At 45.2% G+C, this 15,134-nt stretch overlaps 1 protein-coding gene and 1 long non-coding RNA gene across 3 annotated transcripts in view; one reads left to right on the top strand and one right to left on the bottom strand.

Moving 5' to 3' along the window:
- Positions 1-15,134, bottom strand: part of MSRA (methionine sulfoxide reductase A) — a 238,834-nt gene that overhangs the window by 18,279 nt on the left and 205,421 nt on the right. The gene's annotated exons all lie outside the window — the stretch shown is intronic.
- Positions 12,045-14,595, top strand: LOC147654550 (uncharacterized). The gene is made up of 2 exons (XR_015282488.1): positions 12,045-12,206; positions 13,046-14,595. It is a non-coding gene; the product is annotated as an uncharacterized LOC147654550 (long non-coding RNA).

The raw sequence follows: 15,134 nt of genomic DNA, 5'->3' as shown, positions 1-15,134 counted from the left end.
ATTCTTCTTGCCATTAGCCATGAAATTCCTCTTTGAAGGTCAGGCATGGCTTTTCAAGGTGAAGCCTAACAGTAGTTAAAGAATGAGATTTTTTTAATTTCAGTTATAATAATTTTGAGGCTTTGTTGGGATGTTTTCAATTACAATCCCGGCTCTCATCCTTTGACAACTTCCAGGGAAGAGAAGAGGGGAGTAAATGAAATGTTGCATCTTCATTCAAAGCCTGCAGCACTCACCAAACAAAACTGAAATGAAGGGTACCAAGAAAGTCAGCACTGGACCATCCAGTGAATACTCCTCTCCTTGAGATGCAGCACTTGTATCAAGGACACAAACCATCAATAATAACAGCAGCACTGTTTGTTCTGCAATTTGTGGGTATTCAGAGCCCACTCCTCAAATCCTTGCTTAAATTGTGGCAGCACAAATGGAGTTGGACAGAGCCCGGTCCTTGAGTCCTACACCATTTTCTGGGTTCAAAGGCTGAGCGTTTTAGCAGTGTAATAATTGGTGGTATTACCAGGTATTGTGATGAAAAGAAATCTTCCTTGAAATGAAAATACCCTCTTCCCATAGAGCATGAACCCAGCTTTCACTTTCTTCTGTGCTGGATCAGTGGTATTTGCAGAAAAACTCTTGTGGCACTTGTGGGATAGCACTTCATGCTGAGCTATCAAGGAACAGGTCAGGTTTGGCAGTGTTTTTCTTTTAATTTGTTGTTCCAGCTAACTGAGGACCCCAGATTTAAGACTGGCAGTGCAAACACAGGTGGTGCATATCTGACACACCTGAGCATTTATTGGCTGATTGATAAATGAAAATCAGCAACAGTGAGGAAATGTGCAAAGGATTTGATTTATTGTTAATATTTTTGTTGTCCTCTCCAGGCTGGATGGGGCTTTGAGCAACCTGGCCTAGTAGAGCCATGGCAGGGGTTGGAACTGATGATCCTTAACATCCCTTCCAACCCAAAATATTCTGTGAACCTCTTTCAAAGTACATTTGCAGAAGCCCCATTGTTCCCCATTTTTCCCGCCCATTAAAAGCATTTGCCCTCAGCTACTGAAGGGTTTTATTCTCTTCTCTGAGCCTGGCTTGGTGAAAGGCAAACCCCTGCCCCCATCTCCAGCTCTTCCTTCATGGGGTTCATAAAATGATCTTGTGGTCATCAGGAACAAGGCCAAACTGCACTCCAAGACCCCTTTACAGCCCCAGAGGTGTGATACTGTTTTCATGACTTTCCTGACTGTCTTCACATCCTGCCTGATGCTGATTTCATGGGGTTACAAAGTGAGGCATAGAGATCTCACTAAAAATATCACCAAAAAAAAAGAAATCATCTTTGGGGAAAGACTGATTTGTGATCCTGCAAAGTCAGCTCAAGATTTATGAGGCTGCAGGATGAGAGGCTGGGGCAGATCCCTTCCTGTGCCTGCTAGTAAAGCAGATGTTGCAACATCTGTACTTGCAGCAGAGCTGAATTGTGTTTGAGCACGTGGGAGCCTCGACATTGCCTGACCTGGTGAGGAGTCCCAGGAGATGCAGCCATGAAGACCGTGCACCTTTTTGCTGGGAAAAGTGATAAGGAACAGGCACAGGGTGCCCAGAGAAGCTGTGGCTGCCCCTGGATCCCTGGAAGTGTCCAAGGCCAGGCTGGAGCAACCTGGGATAGTGGAAGGTGTCCCTGTCCATGGTGGGAACAAGATCCCCTATGAGGTCCTTTCCAACCCAAACCATTCCATGATTATCCTGTCGACCTTCTACTTCTCTTCCTTCAGGTTTTCTAACTTTCAGCAAAGCTTTGCTCCTCAGCTTTACCCAACCAGTGCCTCTGAAGTGCTTTGGGGACCTGAGGCAAAAAGTGCAGCGCAAAACTTCTGACGAATCCCACGCTGGCCCGTTGTTACCAGGCCTCCTAATGAGGATAATTTATAGAATTCCACTAACATAAATGCATTCCAACCATCCCTGCCCCTCCCCCCAGCCCCAAACAAGGAATCAATTGAGGGAAAATGGCCCATGACAGGAAAGAAGGAGAGATGGATTAAATATTTAAAGCATTACTGTAAATGAAGACGCCGAAGCCAGGTCAGTAATGAGCTTCCCCCGAAGCCACTGGGAGCTCACATTAATGCTGCACTCGACTCCTGCAGGTCTCTCCCACATGCCAGCAAAAACTCTCCCAAGTTGCCAAGCAGACACATGGAACAAAGTGTCGTGTTGGGTTGTGTGTGTGTGTGTGTGTGTGTGTGTGTGCAGGATGGGGAGAGAGATTTAACCCCTTCTGCATGCACATCCAGAGCCCTAAAATAAGACAAGAATCTGGAACTGCTCTCCTTTGGATCTGGGGTTGACGTCTAGCAACGGGATAATTAAGTTCCCATGAAATTCTATGATTCTCCTGAAGAAGTTGAACCAAACATAGGATAAATGGATTCTGTAGGTTGAGACTCTGAAGGGTTCGCAGAAGAGATGCTGGAAATAGAATCATGGAGTGGTTCTGGTGGGAAGGGACTTAAGGATCATTTAGTTCCAACTCCCCCACCGTGGTAATTAACACTCATTTCACCAGATTCCTCCAAAATAATTCATTCGATTACACGTGTAAACTGCGTCCTGCACTTAGTATTGTCCAAACACCCTCTTGGAGCCCCTTTAGGCACTGGAAGAGGCTCTAAGGTCTCCCTGGGGCCTTTTCTTTTCCAGGCTGGACACCCCCAGCTCTCTCAGTCATCCCACTGTCCCACAGCAGAATTAGCTCCATTTCCATCTTTCCCAATGGATATTTTCCCAGTCTTTTCCCATGTCTCCCAGCCTTGCTGTTTTCCACTCCAAATACAAGAGTTACATTCTCTTGCCTAAACCAGAGCCCTGTGAGCTCCATTCAATGCGAGTTCCTCTTTTGACACAGAACAAATATCAAAACTCTTGTTAAATTCTTTGACTTCAGACTTCCAGCAAATTTCCTGCTGACTTTCTGGAAGTTCCTGATTGCCAGGTTGACCTGGTTGCCTTTCCTTGCTTAGAAGGATTTTCTGGGTGCTTGTGAAGGCTTTGATTATTTGTGCCAGCATATTTCTAGGAATTAGAGTGGGTGATGTCTACACTGCCAGGTCCTCCTTTCCCATTAAGACAGACACCAAATATTCCTTATTCCTCACCCATCTTCTGCAAGTTCCAGCCAATTGGAAGCACCAGCATCTCCAAGATCAATATGAAGAGGATTGGAAAACCATGGAAAAACAACCAACTGATCAGAAAGAGTTGAGCACTCAGCAATGGATGAAAAAGGAAGATTTAAATCCAGGCATGAAAAGTAAAATCTTCAATTATTTAAAAAATAAAATAAAATAAAAAATAAAACAAAATAAAACAAAACAAAACAAAACAAAACAAAACAAAACAAAACAAAACAAAACAAAATAAAATAAAATAAAATAAAATAAAATAAAATAAAATAAAATAAAATAAAATAAAATAAAATAAAATAAAATAAAATAAAATAAAATAAAATAAAATAAAATAAAATAAAATATGTCTAAAAAGGGCCCTGAAAGGGCTGCACTGCCCATCCTCAGAGGGATTTAAAAGCCATGTGGATGTGGCACTTGGGGACATGGATCAATGGTGGCCTTGGCAGTGTTGGGGGATGGTTGGACTCAAAGATCTTGGAAGGCTTTTCCAACTGCAGTGACGGGCACAGGCAGATAAACTTCATCATCAGGACTGAAAGGGTTTAGAGCACACCACGCCATGTTTTTATCCCACTAACTCCCTTTCCCATCCTTTCCCAGCACACTTCCAAAGATGGGGCCCCAGGGATCATTTCCAAGGGCAGTTTGCACGTGGCCAACCTCTTTCCAAGAGTAAATTAGGAGTTTGTGTAGTAATTAATACCATGGATGAAACCAGGCTCTGCCCTTCAAGCTTCACCCATGCACCTCTTAACAAGACAAGTGGAATCCAGGAATAGAACCATCCTAGAAATCTCTTGGATAGACACATGGACATTAATAGTTTCCTTCCATGGCCACAGCAGGCTGCTGGTGGGACTGCCCAGAGCATTTCCTACACAGTTTATTCACATTACAGAACTTTTGCACTCCACAGTTTTCAAGGCTTTTTGGGGCATCTCTTAATCTGTTCCGTATTAATTAGCGCTGTTGTGTTTTTGGTTTTTTTTCTTTTTTCTTCCACCTGTACATTATCAAGCGGCTGAAATCATTATTCCACTAATTTATCTGCTGATGACACAAGCTGGGGTGAGCAGTTTTCAGTCATTTGTCATTTGGATGGCACTTTGGCTCTGGCATTTCCATCCATCTTCTCCCACTGGATGATATTTGCAGGTAAATCTTTCAGAATTAGGTGATTTCTACCTCCGTGATATCTCTAAGCCTTAGGAGCTGATCTCCACTGAACCAGAACCTGAATCAGCCACCCTCAGAGTGGCAGGATGCTGCCTTTCCAAGATTTTGGGATCAAACTGGCTGTCAAAATAGGGGTTTTTTTGGCAAGCCAGTGGGACCTATCCAAGGATGTCTCAGGAGTCTGCCACCGATCCTCTCCCCGTGCTCTTTGACAGCAGAGCATTATGACTGGATGATCTTAGAGGTCTTTTCTAATGATTCCATCACTAAAGTTCAGGACAATTCACCCCATCCTGGTGTTCATAGCTCCAACCCCGTATTTGTGCTGTGTAGGGAACCCACAGCCTCAACTCTTGCACTGATGAAAAGCTCCCTCAAGCTCCAGTGCAAGAAAATCCCTAAATCCTCCATGGCTTCAACCTCCCAAATCATCCATTATCAGCTTTGTTGTAGTGGTTGGCACAAGGAATTAGTCCAACAGGCAATGACTGACAGTTTTCTCCTAAAAAATGGCACCATCTGGCAAAGCAGAACTGCCATTCCACATTATCCCAGTCCTCCAAAGCATTTCTGTCCCCTGTCCAAGGCCCATGAGCAACCAGCAGATGTGGACAGGGTTTGAGAGTGAATCTGAACCACAGCTGTGGCTCAATTGGCCATGAAGACATGTGGAAATTATATAAAAAACATTACAACCAAAATCTTTTACTCTGGGATAAATGAGGTTATTCCCCTCACAACGGGAATAACTGGGAGGAAAACCTCACTAGGTGCTGAATGGTATTTGATCCATTTTTATGGGAAGGATTCCATGAGATTGTTGCCCAGAATAACAAGGAACCACATTAGCTGACCCAGGGAATCCTTTGCAGACCCAAGTTTCTGTTCTCTTTAAACTAAATGAAAGGAAAATGCAGTTCTCATATCTGAAAGGAAAATCAGTTTTCCTGGAGCCCTGACATGCAAACAGGACTTTTTTTCTTTTTTTTTTTTTCCCCCATCTGCAGCAGTTCAGACAGATTTAATGTGATTAATGCTGCTAAACTATGTCACCTATGGCATTTTTCTGCTTTCCAGTAGATGAAAAGGCTTCTGTTCAAAAAGAAAACTGCAATATGTGCTGCATGAAATGCCAGCTGGGAGTGGAGGAAGAAAGGGTAGTGATGGCAGATACTTGATTTAGCTCTGCATCAATAAAACATCCACATTTGTAAGAGAGAATGCGATGGAAAACGTCTTAATTGAGCAGTATTTGTACCAGGACATTGGGCCACTCACCAGGAATCATTTCCAGGATGGCCCTGCTCTGTTCCTTGAATTCAGACTTAGATCTCCCCCATTCAAAGCTGTCACTGAAAGCAACGTCACAAAGAATGAACTTAATGGGTTGGAGGCAAATTCCCATTGGATTGGGGTAGGAAGAGCCATGAGGATTGGCCCAGCAACAAAGTTCAACAAGCTGGGGGTGCTCACCTGGGGAAGAGAAGGATCCAGGGAGAGCTCAGAGCCCCTTCCAGGGCCTAAAGGGGCTCCAGGAGAGCTGGAGTGGGACTGGGGACAAGGGATGGAGGGACAGGACACAGGGAATGGCTTCCCACTGCCAGAGGGCAGGGATGGATGGAATTTGGGAATTTGGGAAGGAATTCTTGGCTGTGATGGTGGTGAGGCCCTGGCACCCTGTGGTGGATCCCTGGAAGTGTCCAAGGCCAAGTTGGATGGGGCTTGGATCAACCTGGGATAGTGGGAGGTTTCCCACAGCAGGGAGTGGAGAGAGATGAGATTTAAGGTCCTTTCCAACCCAAACCATTCCGTGACTCTGTGACCTCGCAGGCTGCTGAGTGCAACAGTTCACTGACTGACACAAAACATCAATGTACCTGAACAACCAGCTGAGATGCTGATGTACCCTGGCCAAAGGACACCAGTGCTGCTGCAAGGGACTTGCTCAGAGCTCTCCCAGGCTCCTCAGGAGTACTGGAGCTCTGCTGCCATCTGGACAACTTGCCCAGGGAGCTGTATCAATGGAAAACTAACCCTGGTATTTTGTGCCAGTTTAGATCTCTGAAGAGTCCCTGTGGAAAGGAATCGTGGAAGGGGAGAGCAGGAGAGGGGAGAAGCCAGGATCTCTTTTCCCAGCCATGCAACTGCACCTGGATCTGATCTCCACCTCCTCCTCCTCCTCTTCCTCCTCCTCCTCCTCCTGCAGCTCCGACTTTGATGCCAGAGGAGCTATTTTGGTGCAAGCTGGGTGTGAAGGGAACACAAGCCGTGGTGTCCTACATAGCCCTGCTGGCAGTGATGGCACAGAGAGTCCTGACTCATGTCCCCTTCACGGAAATTCCTTCTCCAAAGTTTACATCACCTGGCAGCTTTTTATTATTTTTATTATTTGGGTCCCTGGCAGTCAGTGTTAGCATCTCCTCTCTCTGTCAGGAGTACAAATTCAGCAGAAGACAACATCCAGGATGGTACCAGTGATCAGAAGTTAATTGTGGCTTTATGAAAGGCAGGATTATTTTGTTCCTATTGTATCCCAGTGAAAGGATGTTGCTGACAGGAAGTGTTTTACTTTGCTCTCACTGTTGGGGTTTTTTCACGTTGTCAGAGTTTAGCCTCTCAACCAACTTTAAAAGGTTTGCAGCAGCAAAATAAACCAAAAACCTTTCCTTTTTCCACAACCACATCCAAGCAGAGTTCAGGATATTCTTCCCCCAGTCTGGCCAAGCTTCCCTGTGGCATCCAAATCTCTCCTTGTTCCATGCCATAAGGTCTTGCAAATCCTGCTGAGGAGTGGCTGCAGATCCTCAGATTATGGGAGTTTCTGCTCTCAGCACAAGCCCCGAGCTCTGCATGTCCCAAAACCTGCAGCAAGACCCCAGAGTCTGGGATTTGCCAGTGGGCACTGGAACAGATGGCTTTGGGAAACTCGCCAGAGCAAGAGCTCTCCATCCCAGCCTGGTCAGCCAGGTGGGTCATCAAATCTGTCCCACTGTCTGAAAAGTGCTGGATCAAAAGGATCCACAGAGATGGGTCCCAAATTCCTTCTCAAGTCTGTTCTAAATCTCCAAGATAACACCTCCTCTCTGCATCTTTATTATTTAAAGATACTTGTTATTTAAAGATAATTTGGATATTTGAAGATAAAAAGGAATGACATCACAATCTTCCAGCACTCAGAGCTTGTCCTTTTCCTCCTAATACCTTCAGAAAAAGAAGGAATTGTTCTAATCTGGAGGTCTCACCTCCTACTCCAGTCACCTTATCTCCAAACCTGCCCAGTTTTGTCTGAAAAAGGAAGGCTTGAGCTATGCTTTTCCCACAGCTCATCATGTTTAGGCTGAGATTAAGGCCCAGCCCAGGTGGCTGTCACAGGAGCAAGGGGCTGGGTGGACCTTTGGTCAGCCCCAGCACACCTGGTCCTGTGTTTTTATGCAGTTTGCACAATTTTCAGCCTTCCAGAATAACAGCTTGGTGAAGAATGGTCCAGAATAACAGCTGGGTGAAGGAAAATTTGCCTCATGATGGCAGAAAACTGCTTGCAATTCTCTGCCCACAGAACAGACCTGAGTCTGATCTGATTCCTGCTAGGTTTGGGTCCACATCCATAGACAAAATTATTCCAGGTTTGCATCAGTAGTGCCAGGGACTGTGAAAAAGCCTGAAATGCCTATTAAACCCCATTTGTGCACATTCCTGTCTTCCCTCCATGCCTATCCAGACATTTTATTGATCTGATAAGAATATTTATTGTGGGGAGTGCCCTTGGGAGACAGATGTAAATATGTTTTACAAGGGCTTGTCCAAATTTCAAAACAATAAATGCAGTAGCCTTATAACTCCTGAAGTTCCCAAAAAAATGACCTAATTTAAATTTACATTTACATGCAGGCACTTCTGCCTCCAGGTCAGTCCTGCTGGGTAACACAGGGTTGGTACTTGGATAGAGCCTTCCTGGGTGTTTGGAGCACAGAGGAGGTTCAGATGTGAGGAAAAAGCCCTGAGAGCATGAGGATGAGAGCAGGATTTCACGGAATCACAGAATATCTTGAGTTGGAATAGACCCACGAGGATCATGGAGTCCAACTCCTGCCCTGCACAGACATCTCAACAATCCCACCATGTCCCTGAGAGTGTTTTCCAAACACTCCTGGAGTTCTGGTAGCCTTGGGGCAGTGCCCATTCCCTGGGCAGTGCCCAAACACTCTCTGGGGGAAGAACCTTTTCCTGATTTCCAACCTGAACTTCCCCTGACACCACTCCAGCCATCCAAACCTGATGGCAAGCCCGGGGTATGAACACCCAGAGCTGCCATTCCCCCAGCATCACCTCAGTACTCCACCTCCCCTCCACCTCCAAGTGCTGCGCATTGATTTGGGAATTTATTATTTAACGTGATCTTCCATCTGCAGGGCTGTGCAGATCTGTGACTTTGACACCAGAGCTGGGAGGTGGCAGCACAGCCAGGCAGGCACATTAAAGAGCAGAGCAGTGACACTGCCTGCTGAGAATTCAGGTTTTTCTCCGAAGAAGTTACAAGAGGAAACATTTGTAATGTGTCTCGTGACATCTCTGGGAATAATCCCCACCGAGCCCCTTCCCCTGTGCTTCTTAGGAAGTCACTACCTACCCTTATGTTTGGAAATCTGTTTCTGTGCAGCTTTACCTCATTTCAGCTCAGTCTTACAATAAGGGAGCTTCCACCATCCCCAGCAGAGAAGCTATGAATACATTCCAGGTCACTTCCCCAGGCCAGCTTTTCCTCCCCACTTCAAACCAGTTGCTCTACAGAGAAGCACGTGCAGAGGAGCAAGGCAGCCTCAGATTCTTCTTGCTTCCATCAGGACAAAACTCTTTCAGGAATTTCAGCTCCAACCCGCCAGCTCCCATGGAATTGTCTCTGTCTAAAGGTTTTCCAGAGAAGCTGTGGCTGTCTCATCCCTGGAAGTGTCCAAGGCCAGGTTGGAGCCATCTGGAATAGTGGAGAGTATCCCTGCCCATGGAATGAGATGAGCTTTAAGGTCCCTTCCCACCCAAACCATTCTGGGATTCTGTGATTTCACATTCAGCTGATGTCTGTCAGAAAGCTGCACGTCCTCTGATAGTGGAGAGAATCATGCATGGCCCAATTTACGAATATATTATAAATTAGAATTATAGATGTGGCTCGCAGCTGATGTCACTTCAATTCACATCATGCAGATCCCATCAAAACAATGCATCTTCCGTGAAATAATTCAGCATCCTCAAGTAGCAGGAAAGGGGCTCTTTGCCTATAATGTGTGCCTCTCCTTTATTTTAATATAACATTAAATATGCACAGTTAAGCACTCAAAAGTCAGGAAATGAGAAATGCAAGGCTCATAGAGTTTTAACTCTGCCTTCTCGAGGATATTAATTATGTTGTCATCTTTTATCAGATCATTGCATACTGTTTCTTAAATAATCTTTTTCCGCAACCTTTCCCACACCCATACATTCCAGAGCAGCCCTGGGTGGCTCTGCTGGAAACCACAGGGATGCAAAATGAGGAGAGGACACAATGAAGGATTCACATTTCCATTCTGTCTTGGACTTCCTTGGCTTCCCAGAGCTAAAATGTGCAACTTAGAAGGTTAAAATCCCTCTTGTTTTTCACTGTTGTTCATCCTAGGGCTGCAAAGTGTTACCATGGAATCAGAATCGTGGGATGTCCTGAGCTGGGAGGGACACACAAGGATCATCGATCCAACCCCTGGTCCTGCAGAGACACCCCAACAATCCCACCCTGGGCATCCCTGGGAGCGTTGTCCAAACACTCCTGGAGCTCTGGCAGCTTTGGGAATGTCACCATTCCCTGGGGAGCTCTTCCAGTCCCTGACACCCTTTGGGGAAAGAAGAACCTTTCCCTGATATCCAACCCATACCTCCCTAGCACAGTTCCAGCCATTCCCTGTGTCCTGTCCCTGGTCAGAGTAGAAGTTCCCCCCAAACTTCACCCATTGATCCCTCTTCTGTACTGAACACTAACACGTTGAAACTGGTCCTTCCCAGTGCTGAAAAACATTTTAGGAAGTAATAATTCCATTTTATATGGTGAAATTTCCCTTGTACTTGGAATATGATATACAATGTATAGATATATAATATAGATATATGTATTTTACATATAAGGGCAACTTGTCTTTATCTAATTTCCCATACAGAAAGGGAAAAAACTGAAAATTTTGCACTTAATGATGGAATCAGAGTACCCTGAGCAGGAAGGGCCACACAGAATAATGATGGGTACAGAGAGGCCTCTCTTCAGGAAAGGCACCAAACTTCCAGTCCTTGAAAATCAAATATTAATATTCCACCTCTTTTTTATTTCACCGTGTCTTCCCAAGGCCTGATCCTGTCCCACTGACTTCCACTGGAGCTGAGCTGCTCCCTGCAGAGCATTTCTACAGGGCTGGCAAAATTAACCCCTCTTTTCTTTCCTTCCATCTCCTCTGCTTGTCTCCTCATTGAATATTTAAGGAACAGAGCAGAGGGACAAAACAGCAGCTTCCCACCTCCATGCTGGACTTTTGAGGTGTCACCAAGAATTACAGACAGGCTCTTCCTGCAGGAGAGCCCCAAACCCCAGCAGAAAGCCCAGGTTTGTCCTGAGTTAAATTATAAATAAGCAGGAATACTCTCAGGGCTGCAGGAAGAGCTGACAGCCTCTGGCAGCCAGGTCTAAAGCAGGGGGATGCTCCCACTCCCCCCAAAAAAGCAGCTGCACAATGTTATGGAGAGTTTTTGTTCCCCCAGGGGCAGGTTGGACACTGTTACAGATAAGGTGAGTTGTTGTATGGTTGATTTGAAGAGTGGGTCTGTGCATAAGATTGACAACATTACAGCAGCTTTCAAATCACCATGACAACCCTGGGTTTATAGACAAGATGATTTTATAGATATATTTATATAGATATATAGATATATATAGATATATATAGATATATATAGATATATATAGATATATATAGATATATATAGATATATATATATCAGCAAGATGTATATGGCCTTTGTTGGCATAATGAGGAATGATGGGTCTCTGTCCCAAGGAAACTGAATTTGGCATCCCAAGGCATGGAGCATGTCCACTCTGGCCACTTGGGAGGGTGGAAAACAGACCACATTTTCAGGTATTTCAGGTATTTACTGAAATTATTTCAAAGCTCAACCAGACAAATCCACGCTACACACATGTGACTTCTTATCTTTTACCAGGAAAAAGAGTGTGGGGGGGGAAAAAAAACAAAAATATCTTTTTCTAAAATAATAAATTTAATAAAATAAATAACTATAAAATGATTAAATAATTTAATAATAATATTAATAACAATATAAAATAAATAATAATTATTAAATAATAAAAATATAAATAATAAATAATGGTTCTCCATGACATTTTTCTCCCACATAAAGAGCTGAGTTGCAGGATGGTTTAATGCCCCGAGAGCAAGGTTTGGTTGGAGATTCCAAAAGCTCTGGGAGTGCACGGCATCCCTGGCCTGTGCTCCAGGCAAGCAGCACAGATAACCAGGTTATCTCCCAGGCAGGGAAATCCCAGGCCATTTCCATAATTTATAGATGAGCTCAGCTGAATGAACCCAACACGAAATTGTCACCGTCTGTTGAACAAACTGTGTGGAACTGTTGAACAAAGGGACATTTTCGCATCTGGCACCACACAACAGAGGCCCCACACGAGCAGCTGTGCAAAGCTGGGCCTGGTAATTGTGTTTCAGCGCAAGCATTTCTGCTCAAAGACGCCTATTCCCAGCCTAACACCAACCAAACACTTTTCTTGCTAGTATGTGTGTAAAGGTAATCTAATAATATCTTTTCTTGCAGAGGATGTTTACAAGAAACCCTCTTTTTGTCGGGGAAATCACTCTTTGATTCCTGTCTCACAAAATGCACCTGAGACCGCGCCGCGGCCCAGAGGCTTAAATGTTCCAGGCCAGCTCGCAGCCATCCATTAACCTCTCTCAGACCCTCAGGATGGGTTTCCACATGCAGATTCCACACTGGGAATGCTCCTTGGCCTGTCCACCATGGCCAGGAATTGCCTGGGGTGGTGCCAGAGCCAGCCCCACTGTGCCAAGGACGTCCTGACAGAGTGTGGATGGGCCAAGGGCCACCTCCTCTGCACAATTTAACACACAAGGACAAGTCAGGCTGTGCTTTATGCATTAATTCTCGCTGCCAGAGGGCAAGGTTAGGTGGGATATTGGGAAGGAATCCCTCCCTGTGGAATTGGGGAGGCCCTGGCACAGAGAAGCTGTGGCTGCGCCATCCCTGGAAGTGTCCAAGGCCAGCTTGGAGTAACCTGGGATAGGGGAAGTTTTTCCTGTCCGTGGCAGGGGGTTGGAACCGGATGAGCTTTAAAGTCCTTTCCAGCTCAAATCATTCTGTCATTCCATGACTTACACTGGGCTTATTTCCCACTTCTGATGCACAGAGCATTTCTAGATAAGTGATGGTATCTCAGTTCCTCCGGATGATGCCTTTCCTGGGTGCTATTTTTTCCACTAATGTGTTAAACTATTGAAGCATTGCTACACTGGGGGAGAGAGGGAATGGGGAATAGGACTATTTTAAAACTTTGCTCTTCCTTCTCTCTGTAATCATGGATTTCTTCTGCTTTTCATTGCTATGTACAGCTCAGTATCCAGGCAGCTTCCCTCCCCATCTGCCACGAGAAGCTGCAATTCAGGGAATTATTTCAGTTTAAGATGGCTGCTCTCAGAGAAAAGGAACACATCCTGTGTCTTACCCTTGGATTTGGACTTCCTATGTCCTTTTCCTTTCATCTGAAAACAAAGACCTTCACTCTTCAGGGATGCTGTTGCTCTTTACTCGTGAGCAGATGAAGCAGCTATGAAAGGAGGATGTTCCTGCTCTGTCAGAACTCACTTTTTGGATGAAGGGACCACAAAGGGAAATCCTAAAACTTCTGTTATTCACAGACTAACTGGTCTGAATGTCTTGTGAGCACTTGTGCCACCGAGCTTCTTTAGGAGAGAAGGAAATAGCTTTTTTGCCTCAAATATCCCTGACAATAAACACAGCTACACCACCTCTGAAACCATCGAGGTTTGCCTCGACTTCCTGCTGCAAAACCTCAGCCCCATTTCAAAGGGCTCCAGAAAGTTCTCAGCCAGCTCCACCCAACCCTTGGACCTGCCAAAGTGCCCCGTACAAAGCTAAACACATTTTACTGCACTGCAGGCGCAGGTTGGAAAGGCAGAGCTGCTCAAAAAGCACGAAAAATTCCACGTTGCAGACATGGAAACAGCTCCTGAGAGACGGAGAAACTCTTCAAAATAGCTCCTTGATTCATTAGGAACAACAGCAAGGTTGACACATCCCCCACGTTTCATCCCACCCGTGGATTCATTACAGGCACCAGAGAGATGCAGGCGCTGAGGAACCGAATTCCTTCCCCCACCTTTCTTCCCCACAAAGCCTCTTGCTGGGTTTTATCTGTAACTTCAGCAACAGCTTGAATTGCTGGGGAACTTGACAGGGTGATTTATCATAGCTTGTTGCATTTTTCTCAAAACATCCCAAGCAGATGATATCATGATATAAAGGAGGGAGGGGGGGGAAAAAAAACAAGATGTAGTCATTGTACATGACAAAAGCTCATTATTAGGGCATCACAAAACAAAATAGAAGAAGATTAGGGGCAGATAATGACAATCAGTGCTGAAGACAGGCAAAAAGGAGAGAAAACCAGGCAACTGAATAAACAATAAAAGTGTAAAAATAGGATGGGAAGGACCTCTAACCCAGCCTTCCCTGAAGGCAGGTTGGGCTCTCCCTGTGTCAGTCCCAGCAGATATTTGTGAGAGCCCACAGCTACAGCAGTGTCCTGTGCCAAGGAATCACCTGCAAAAACATCAGTGGAATTCTGAAAAGCCCCACACTGAGCCACAACTGAAGTTCTGCTGATGAAACTGAATTTAAGAGGGAAGAATAGCTTGCCATATTGCAAAGGAATAGGAACCCCTTGGTGATACAGAAAAAGCTGACTTCCACAAATTCCAGGGTCTTGGGCAGGGGCCTAGAAAATTAAATGTTTCCTTCCTCCCCAGAAGTGGAATACTATTCTCCTCTGAGCTTACTTTGGGATGGCACATGCTCATGACATCATTTTGCAGCAATATTAAAGACAGCAATACTGAATAAATAGATCTGAAACGTAAAATTTAAATACTTTCCTTTTTTCTCACACATCTGTCTGGGAAGGGCTTCAAAACACCCGAGAGCAACACAAGGATTCTGGAAATGTCCTTTGAATTCCAGAAGTCTGGAGGGTGGGGTGGGTTTGAGCTGACATCTCCGTGGGTTGTTTTATTTATTTGGGGTGTGAAAGCCAGTTCCAGCTCCAGCTGTTGGATCAGACCAGCTCACAGTGCTCATTTCTGGTGACCCTCAGGGTGACCTCGAGCCCACCTTTTGTGAGAGGCTGGAAAATCACAGAGCTGCGAGTGGAGAAGCACTTTAAGAGCTGTAAGGCAGAATAAGGGGTGGGTGACCTACAAAGCAGAGGCTTCTTTTGGTGCTTATTGCACTAAACATCACGGAGAGAAAAATAAATCTTTTCTTGAGCCAGTGGTGAGTCAGAATGAAACAAAACCCTCACCATCCACCTGAAAGGTGCCTCACCATCCACCTGAAAGCCATGATGCTTGAAGGTGAAGTTATCCCTGTGTCAGGGCCAAGGTGACACCTGAATTCAGCTTC

The sequence above is a fragment of the Cyanistes caeruleus genome, chromosome 2 (genome assembly GCF_971803275.1).
Source record: "Cyanistes caeruleus chromosome 2, bCyaCae1.hap1.1, whole genome shotgun sequence".
Lineage (NCBI taxonomy): Eukaryota > Metazoa > Chordata > Aves > Passeriformes > Paridae > Cyanistes > Cyanistes caeruleus.
The sequence above is the reverse complement of the archived record's forward strand: the minus strand, read 5'-3'. Positions and strand labels throughout refer to the sequence as shown.